At 41.4% G+C, this 9963-nt stretch overlaps 1 non-coding gene across 1 annotated transcript; it reads left to right on the top strand.

The window, feature by feature from the left end:
- The first annotated feature begins 2596 nt into the window (after window positions 1-2596).
- On the top strand, window positions 2597-2704 carry LOC130971937 (small nucleolar RNA R71). The gene has a single exon (XR_009083139.1). It is a non-coding gene; the product is annotated as a small nucleolar RNA R71 (small nucleolar RNA).
- Window positions 2705-9963: the final 7259 nt, after the last annotated feature.

Here is a 9963-nt window from a genome sequence, read left to right as displayed (position 1 = left end):
TCCCATGTTGGAACTCAATTCTCCTAGGGAGGTGTTCAGTTGCTCCCAGTAGTCTTGTGGAGGAAAGTGCATCCCTTGAGGTATCTCAGGGATTTCTTGATGAGAGGGGTCTCTTGTTTGCTCCATTCTTCTTCTTAGTGATGGGCTTGAGGTCATGCCTTCTCAGTTGAACCAGCTTTGGATGCCATAAATGGTTATGGAAAAACAAAAAGCAATGCTTTTACCACACCAAACTTAAGAGGTTTGCTCGTCCTCGAGCAAAAGAAGAAAGAAGAGAGTAGAAGAAGAAGAAATGGGGGAGAGGGAGATGGCTTTGTGGTTCGGCCAAAAAGGGGGAGAAGTGGTGGTTTATGAAGGATGGATGTGAGTGGTGAAGAGAAAGAGATGTTGAGGTGATTGGTGAATGGGTCAAGAAGAAGAGAGAGAGTGGTGGGGTTGGTGGGGATCCTGTGGGGTCCACAGATCCTGAGGTGTCAAGGAAAAGTCATCCCTGCACCAAATGGCATCAAAATCCACGTTTTGAGCCATTTTTGGCGTTAAACGCCGGGCTGGTGCCCATTCCTGGCGTTTAACGCCAGGTTGTTGCCCTTTACTGGCGTTTAACGCCAGTCTGGTGCCCCTTTCTGGCGTTAAACGCCCAGAATGGTGCCAGACTGGGCGTTAAACGCCCAACAGCTAGCATTACTGGCGTTTGAACGCCAGCTTCTTCTCCTCCAGGGTGTGCTGTTTTTCTTCCTGTTTTTCATTCTGTTTTTGCTTTTTTCATTGTTTTTGTGACTTCTTATGATCATAAACCTACAAAAAAGATAAAATAACAAAAGAAAATAGTTAACCATAAAACATTGGGTTGCCTCCCAACAAGCGCTTCTTTAATGTCATTAGCTTGACAGAGGACTCTAATGGAGCCTCAGAAATGCTCAGAACCGTGTTGGAACCTCCCAACACCAAACTTAGAGTTTGAATGTGGGGGTTCAACACCAAACTTAGAGTTTGGTTGTGGCCTCCCAACACCAAACTTAGAGTTTGACTGTGGGGGCTCTGCTTGGCTCTGTTTTGAGAGAAGCTCTTCATGCTTCCTCTCCATGATGATAGAGGGATGTCCTTGGGCCTTAAACACCAAGGATTCTTCATTCACTTGAATGATCAACTCTCCTCTATCAACATCAATCACAGCCTTTGTTGTGGCTAGGAAGGGTCTGCCAAGGATGATGGATTCATCCATGCACTTCCCAGTCTCTAGGACTATGAAGTCAGTAGGGATGTAATGGTCTTCAATCTTTACCAAAACATTCTCTACAAGTCCATGAGCTTGTTTTCTTGAATTGTCTGCCATCTCTAATGAGATTCTTGCAGCTTGCACCTCAAAGATCCCTAATTTCTCCATTACAGAGAGGGGCATGAGGTTTACACTTGACCCTAAGTCACACAAGGCCTTCTTGATGGTCATGGTGCCTATGGTACAAGGTATGGAAAACTTCCCAGGATCTTGCCTCTTTTGAGGCAATTTCTGCCTAGACAAGTCATCCAGTTCTTTGGTGAGCAAAGGGGGTTCATCCTCCCAAGTCTCATTTCCAAATAACTTGTCATTTAGCTTCATGATTGCTCCAAGGTATTTAGCAACTTGCTCTTCAGTGACATACTCATCCTCTTCAGAGGAGGAATACTCATCAGAGCTCATGAAAGGCAGAAGTAAGTCCAATGGAATCTCTATGGTCTCATTTTGAGTCCCAGATTCCCATGGTTCCTCATTGGGGAACTCATTGGAGGTTGGTACACGCCCACTGAGGTCTTTCTCAGTGGCGTCCTCCTCCTCTCTTTCCTCTCCATATTCGGCCATGTCTATGGCTTTGCACTCTTCTTTTGGATTTTCTTCTGTATTACTTGGGAGAGTGCTAGGAGGGAGTTCAGTAACTTTCTTGCTCAGCTGACCCACTTGTCCTTCCAAATTTCTGATGGAGGACCTTGTTTCATTCATGAAACTTTGAGTGGTCTTTATTAGATCAGAGACCATTGTTGCTAAGTCAGAAGTATTCTGCTTAGAACTCTCTGTTTGTTACTGAGAAGGTGATGGAAAAGGCTTGCTATTGCTAAACCTGTTTCTTCCACCATTATTGTTATTGAAACCTTGTTGAGGTCTCTCTTGATTCTTCCATGAGAAATTGGGGTGATTTCTCCATGAAGAATTATAGGTGTTTCCATAGGGTTCTCCTAGGTAATTCACCTCTTCCATTGAAGAGTTCTCAGGATCATAGGCTTCTTCCTCAGATGAAGCATCCTTAGTACTGCTTGGTGCATTTTGCATTCCAGACAGACTTTGAGAAATCAAATTGACTTGTTGAGTCAATATTTTATTCTGAGCCAATATGGCATTCAGAGTATCAATCTCAAGAACTCCTTTCTTCTGATTAGTCCCATTGTTTACAGGATTCCTTTCAGAAGTGTACATGAATTGGTTATTTGCAACCATTTCAATTAGTTCTTGAGCCTCTGTAGGCGTCTTCTTCAAGTGAAGAGATCCTCCAGCAGAGCTATCCAAAGACATCTTGGATAGTTCAGAGAGACCATCATAGAAAATACCTATGATGCTCCATTCAGAAAGCATGTCTGAGGGACATTTTCTGACTAATTGTTTGTATCTTTCCCAAGCTTCATAGAGGGATTCTCCATCCTTCTGTCTGAAGGTTTGGACTTCCACTCTAAGCTTACTCCATCTTTGTGGTGGAAAGAACTTTGCCAAGAAGGCATTGACTAGCTTTTCCCAAGAGTCCAGGCTTTCCTTAGGTTGAGAGTCCAACCATGTCCTAGCTCTGTCTCTTACAGCAAAAGGGAATAGCATCAGTCTATAGACCTCAGGGTCAACCCCATTAGTCTTGACTGTGTCACAGATTTGCAAGAACTCAGCTAAAAACTGATGAGGATCTTCCATTGGAAGTCCATGGAACTTGCAATTCTGTTGCATTAGAGAAACTAATTGAGGCTTTAGCTCAAAGTTGTTTGCTCCAATGGCAGGGATAGAGATGCTTCTCCCATAGAAGTTGGGAGTAGGTGCAGTAAAGTCACCCAGCACCTTCCTTGCATTGTTGGCATTGTTGTTGTTTTCGGCTGCCATGTCTTCTTCTTCTTTGAAGAATTCGGTCAGGTCCTCTCAGGTTCAGGGTCAGCTTCAACAAGAATGCCTTTGTCTTTGTTCCTACTTATATGAAAGAGAAGAGAACAAGAAAGTATGGAATCCTCTATGTCACAGTATAGAGATTCCTTTAGGTGTCAGAGGAAGAAAAATGGAAGACAGAGGTAGAAAATTCGAACTTATCAAAGAAGATGGAGTTCGAATTTTGCATTAAGGAATAGAGTTAGTCCAAAAATAGAAGGATGTGAGAAGAAGGGAAGTAATTTTCGAAAATTTAAGTAAAAGATTTTGAAAACATTTTGAAAAACACTAATTGATTCTCAAAAACTAAGAATAGAAAAAGAATCAAGTGATTTTTGAAAAAGATTTGAAATTAGAAATCAAAAAGATATGATTGAAAACTTATTTTGAAAAAGATGTGATTGAAAGATTTTGGTTTTAAAAAGATATGATTGAAAAGATATGATTTGAAAACAATTTTAAAAGATATGATTTTAAAAATTAATGACTTGCCTAACAAGAAAAGATATGATTCAAACATAAAACCTTCCTCAACAGAAAAGGCAAAAAATGTTCAATCAAATCATTAATTGTTAGTAAGTATCTTTGAAAAAGGAAAGAAATTGATTTTGAAAACATTTGATTGAAAAGATATGATTTGAAAAAGATTTGATTTTGAAAAACTTTGAAAACTTGAAAAAAAATTGATTTTGAAAACAAAATCTTCCCCCTTTGCCATCCTGGCGTTAAACGCCCAGAATGGTGCACATTCTGGCGTTTAACGCCCAAACTACTACCCTTTTGGGCGTTAAACGCCCAGCCAGGCACCCTGGCTGGCGTTTAAACGCCAGTCTGTCTTCTTCACTGGGCATTTTTGAATGCTCAGCTTTTTCTGTGTGATTCCTCTGCAGTATGTTCTGAATCTTCAATTCTCTGTATTATTGACTTGAAAAGACACAAATTAAGAATATTTTTGGATTTTTAATAATGAGGAATAATCAAAATGCAACTAAAATCAAATAACAATGCATGCAAGACACCAAACTTAGCAGTTTGTATACTACTGACACTAACAAAATGAGAATGCATATGAGAAACACAAAACACTCAAGTCAATAGAATTCAAAGATCAAAACAAGGAAATCATCAAGAACAACTTGAAGATTAGTGAAGACACATGCATAAATTCGAAAAATGCAAGAAAAATAGAAACATGCAATTGACACCAAACTTAAAATGAGACACTAGACTCAAACAAGAAATATTTTTGGATTTTATGATTTTGTAAATTTTTTGTGCTTTTTCGAAAATTAAGTGAAAAGGAAAATAAAGGTATCAAAATTCTTAATGAGAATTCCAGGAATCATGCAATGTTAGTCTAAAGCTTTAGTCTAAAGGAATTAGACATGGCCGGCTAAGCTTCAGCAGGACATTGCATTCAAGAGCTAAATTGATGATGATCAATCAGCTTTGGTGATGATAAGAACATCACCTTGAAACACTAGAATTCATCCTTAAAGAACTCTGAAAAAAAAATACCTAATCTAAGCAACAAGATGAACCGTCAGTTGTCCATACACAAGAACAATCCCCGGCAACGGCGCCAAAAACTTGGTGCACGAAATTGTGATCAATACAACTTCGCACAACTAACCAGCAAGTGCACTGGGTCGTCCAAGTAATACCTTACGTGAGTAAGGGTCGATCCCACGGAGATTGTTGGTATGAAGCAAGCTATGGTCACCTTGTAAATCTCAGTCAGGCAGACTCAATTGTATATGATGATGAACGAAAATAATATAAAGATAAAGATAGGGATACTTATGTATATCATTGGTGTAAGAGCTTCAGACAAGCATATGAAGATGCCTTCCCTTCCGTCTCTCTGCTTTCCTACTGTCTTCATCCAACCCTTCTTACTCCTTTCCATGGCAAGCTCGTGTAGGGTTTCACTGTTGTCAGCAGCTACCTCCCATCCGCGCAGTGAAAGCTAATGCACACACTCTGTCACAGTGCTGCCAATCACCGGTTTGGTTCCCTCCCCTACCGGAATAGAATAACTCTTTTGCGTCTGTCACTAACGCCCAGTAGGTTACAGGTTTGAAGCACATCACAGTCATTCAATCATTGAATCCTACTCAGAATACCACAGACAAGGTTTAGACCTTCCGGATTCTCTTGAATGCCGCCATCAGGTCCTGCCTATACCACGAAGATTCCGAAGAATCCAAGAGATATTCACTAAGCCTCGGATGCTTGTAGAACAAGAATGGTTGTCAGTCACTTTGTTCATAGGTGAGAATGGTGATGAGTGTCAATCATCACCTTCATCAAGTTGAAGAAAAAGTGATATCTTGGAACAAGAACAAGCGGAGTTGAATAGAAGAACAATAGTAATTGCATTAATACTCGAGGTACAGCAGAGCTCCACACCTTAATCTATGGTGTGTAGAAACTCCACCGTTGAAAATACATAAGAACAAAAGTGATCATTGGTTTCGGCCCCAAAGAGGGAACCAGAAGAACCAAGATCTGATCTAAGAACTAGATGTCCGAAGATGAAAATACAATAGTAAAAGGTCCTACTTATAGAAACTAGTAGCCTAAGGTGTACAAAGATGAGTAAATGACATAAAAATCCACTTCCGGGCCCACTTGGTGTGTGCTTGGGCTGAGCAATGAAGCATTTTTCGTGTAGAGACTCTTCTTGGCGTTTAACTCCAGCTTTTATGCCAGTTTGGGCGTTTAACTCCCAATTAGGTGCCAGTTCCGGCGTTTAACGCTGGGAATTCTGAAGGTGACTTTGAACGCCGGTTTGGGCCATCAAATCTTGGGCAAAGTATGGACTATTATATTTTGCTGGAAAGCCCAAGATGTCTACTTTCCAATGCCGTTGAGAGCGCGCCAATTGGGCTTCTGTAGCTCCATAAAATCCACTTCGAGTGCAGGGAGGTCAGAATCCAACAGCATCTGCAGTCCTTTTGAGTCTCTGGATCAGATTTTTGCTCAGGTCCCTCAATTTCAGCCAGAAAATACCTGAAATCACAGAAAAACACACAAACTCATAGTAAAGTCCAGAAAAGTGAATTTTAATTAAAAACTAATAAAAATATACTAAAAACTAACTAGATCATACTAAAAACATACTAAAAACAATGCCAAAAAGCATACAAATTATCCGCTCATCAACCCTTCAATGGAAGAGGTGAATTACATGGGAGAACCCTATGGAAACACCTATAATTATTCATGGAGAAATCATCCAAATCTCTCATGGAAGGATCAACAGAGACCTCAACAAGGTTTTAACAACAATAATGGTGAAAGAAACAGGTTTAGCAATGGCAAGCCTTTTCCATCATCTTCTCAGCAACAGACAGAGAAATCTAAGCAGAACCACTCTGACTTAGCAACCATGGTCTCTGATCTAATCAAAACCACTCAAAGTTTCATGACTGAAACAAGGTCCTCCATTAGAAACTTGGAGGCACAAGTGGGACAGCTGAGTAAGAAAGTTACTGAACTCCCTCCTAGTACTCTTCCAAGCAATACAGAAGAAAATCCAAAAGGAGAGTGCAAGGCCATCAATATGGCCGAATTTAGAGAGGAGGGAGAGGCAGTGAGCGCCCCTGAGGAAGACCTCAATGGACGTCCACTGGCCTCCAATGAGTTCCCTAATGAGGAACCATGGGAATCTGAGGCTCACACTGAGACCATAGAGATTCCATTGGATTTACTTCTGCCATTCATGAGCTTTGATGAGTATTCTTCCTCTGAAGAGGATGAGTATGTCATTGAAGAGCAAGTTGCTAAATACCTTGGAGCAATCATGAAGCTAAATGACAAGTTATTTGGTAATGAGACTTGGGAGAACGAACCTCATTTGCTCACCAAAGAACTGGATGACTTGTCTAGGCAGCGATTACCTCAAAAGAGACAAGATCCTGGAAAGTTTTCAATACCTTGTACCATAGGCACCATGACCTTTAAGAAGGCTCTGTGTGACCTAGGGTCAAGTGTAAACCTCATGCCTCTCTCTGTAATGGAGAAGCTAGGGATCTTTGAGGTACAAGCTGCAAGAATCTCATTAGAGATGGCAGATAATTCAAGAAAACAAGCTTATGGGCTTGTAGAAGATGTTCTGGTAAAGATTGAAGACCATTACATCCCTGCTGATTTCATAGTCCTAGAGACTAGGAAGTGCATGGATGAATCCATCATCCTTGGCAGACCCTTCCTAGCCACAGCAAAGGCTGTGATTGATGTGGACAGAGGAGAATTGATCATTCAAGTGAATGAAGAATCCTTTGTGTTTAAGGCTCAAGGATATCCCTCTGTTACCATGGAGAGTAAGCATGAAGAGCTTCTCTCAAAACAGAGTCAAACAGAGCCCCCACAGTCAAACTCTAAGTTTGGTGTTGGGAGGCCACAACCAACTTCTAAGTTTGGTGTTGAACCCCCACATTCAAACTCTAAGTTTAGTGTTGGGAGGTTCCAACATTGCTTTGAGCATTTGTGAGGCTCCGTGAGAGCCCACTGTCAAGCTACTGACATTAAAGAAGCGCTTGTTGGAAGGCAACCCAATGTTATATTTAATCTATTTTTCTTTGTTATTTTAGGTTTTCTGTAGGTTGATGATCATGGGAAGTCACAAAATCAATTGAAAAAGCAAAAACAGAATGAAAAACAGAAAAAAAAATAGCACACCCTGGAGGAGAACTTGCTGGCGTTTAAACGCCAGTGAAGCTAGCAAATGGGCGTTTAACGCCCAGTCTGGCACCATTCTGGGCGTTTAACGCCAGAAAGGGGCACCAGACTGGCGTTAAATACCAGGAAAGGGCAAGAAGTTGGCGTTAAACGCCAGAAATGGGCACCAGCCTGGCGTTTAACGCCAGAATTGGCACAGAGAGCATTTTTGCTCACCACTTGGTGCAGGGATGACTTTTCCTTGACACCTCAGGATCTGTGGACCCCACAGGATCCCCACCTACCCCACCACCCTCTCTCTTCTTCTTCACCCATTCACCAATCACCTCAACACCTCTTCCCCCAAAACCCTTCACCTATTAAATCCCATCTTTCTTTTCACCACTCACATCCATCCTTCATAAAACCCCACCTACCTCACCATTCAAATTCAAACCACTTTCCCTCCCAAACCCACCCTCCCATAGCCGAACCCTACCCCTCTCTCCACCCCTATATAAACCCATCTTCACTCCTTCATTTTCACACATCCTAATCACTACTTCTCCCCCTTTGGCCGAACCACAAAGCCATCTCCATCTCCTCTATTTCTTCTTCTTCTACTCTCTTATTTCTTCTTTTGCTCGAGGACGAGCAAACCTTTTAAGTTTGGTGTGGTAAAAGCATTGCTTTTTGTTTTTCCAAAACCATTTATGGCATCTAAGGCCGGAGAAACCTCTAGAAAGAGGAAAGGGAAGGCAAAAGCTTCCACCTCCGAGTCATGGGAGATGGAGAGATTCATCTCAAGGGTGCATCAAGACCACTTCTATGAAGTTGTGGCCTTGAAGAAGGTGATCCCTGAGGTCCCTTTCAAACTCAAAAAGAGTGAATATCCGAAGATCCGACATGAGATCCGAAGAAGAGGTTGGGAAGTTCTTACCAACCCTATTCAACAAGTCGAAATCTTAATGGTTCAAGAGTTCTATGCTAATGCATGGATCACCAAGAACCATGATCAAAGTGTGAACCCGGACCCAAAGAATTGGCTTACAATGGTTCGGGGGAAATACTTAGATTTTAGTCCGGAAAATGTAAGGTTGGAATTCAACTTGCCCATGATGCAAGGAGATGAACACCCTTACACTAGAAGGGTCAACTTTTATCAAAGGTTGGACCAAGTCCTCACAGTCATTTGTGAAGAGGGCGCCCAATGGAAAATAGATTCAAGAGGGAAGCCGGTTCAACTGAGAAGGCATGACCTCAAGCCCGTGGCTAGGGGATGGTTGGAGTTTATCCAACGCTCAATCATTCCCACTAGCAACTGGTCTGAAGTTACTCTAGACCGGGCCATCATGATTCATAGCATCATAATTGGAGAAGAACTAGAAGTTCATGAGGTTATAGCCCAAGAACTTTATAAGGTGGTGGATAAGTCCTCTACCTTGGCAAGGTTAGCCTTTCCTCATCTCATTTGTCACCTCTGTTATTTAGTTGGAGTTGACATAGAGGGAGACATCCCCATTGATGAGGACAAGCCCATCACTAAGAAAAGGATGGAGCAAACAAGAGATCTCACTCATCATGAAATCCCTGAGATGCCTCAAGGGATGCACTTTCCTCCACAAAACTATTGGGAGCAAATCAACACCTCCCTAGGAGAATTGAGTTCCAACATGGGACAACTAAGGGTGGAGCACCAAGAACATTCCATCCTCCTCCATGAAATTAGAGAAGATCAAAGAATCATGAGAGAGGAGCAGCAAAGGCAAGGAAGAGACATTGAGGAGCTCAAGCACTCCATAAGATCTTCAAGAGGAAGAACAAGCCGCCATCACTAAGGTGGACCCGTTCTTAAATTTCCTTGCTCTTTATTTTTCTATTTTTTGAAAAATCATGCTTATGTTTATCTATGTTTGTGTCTTGTGATCATTAGTGTCTTAGTGTCTATGCCTTAAAGTTATGAATATCCTATGAATCCATCACCTTTCTTGAATGAAAAATGTTCTTAATTAAAAAAGAGAAGAATTGCATGAATTTTGAATTTTATAGCAGATTAATTATTTTGATGTGGTGGCAACACTTTTGTTTTCTGAATGTATGCTTAAACAGTGCATATGTCTTTTGAATTTGTTGTTCATGAATGTTGGCTC

This window comes from Arachis stenosperma, chromosome 3, assembly GCF_014773155.1.
Source record: "Arachis stenosperma cultivar V10309 chromosome 3, arast.V10309.gnm1.PFL2, whole genome shotgun sequence".
Lineage (NCBI taxonomy): Eukaryota > Viridiplantae > Streptophyta > Magnoliopsida > Fabales > Fabaceae > Arachis > Arachis stenosperma.
This window is presented reverse-complemented; position numbering and strand designations above follow the sequence as displayed.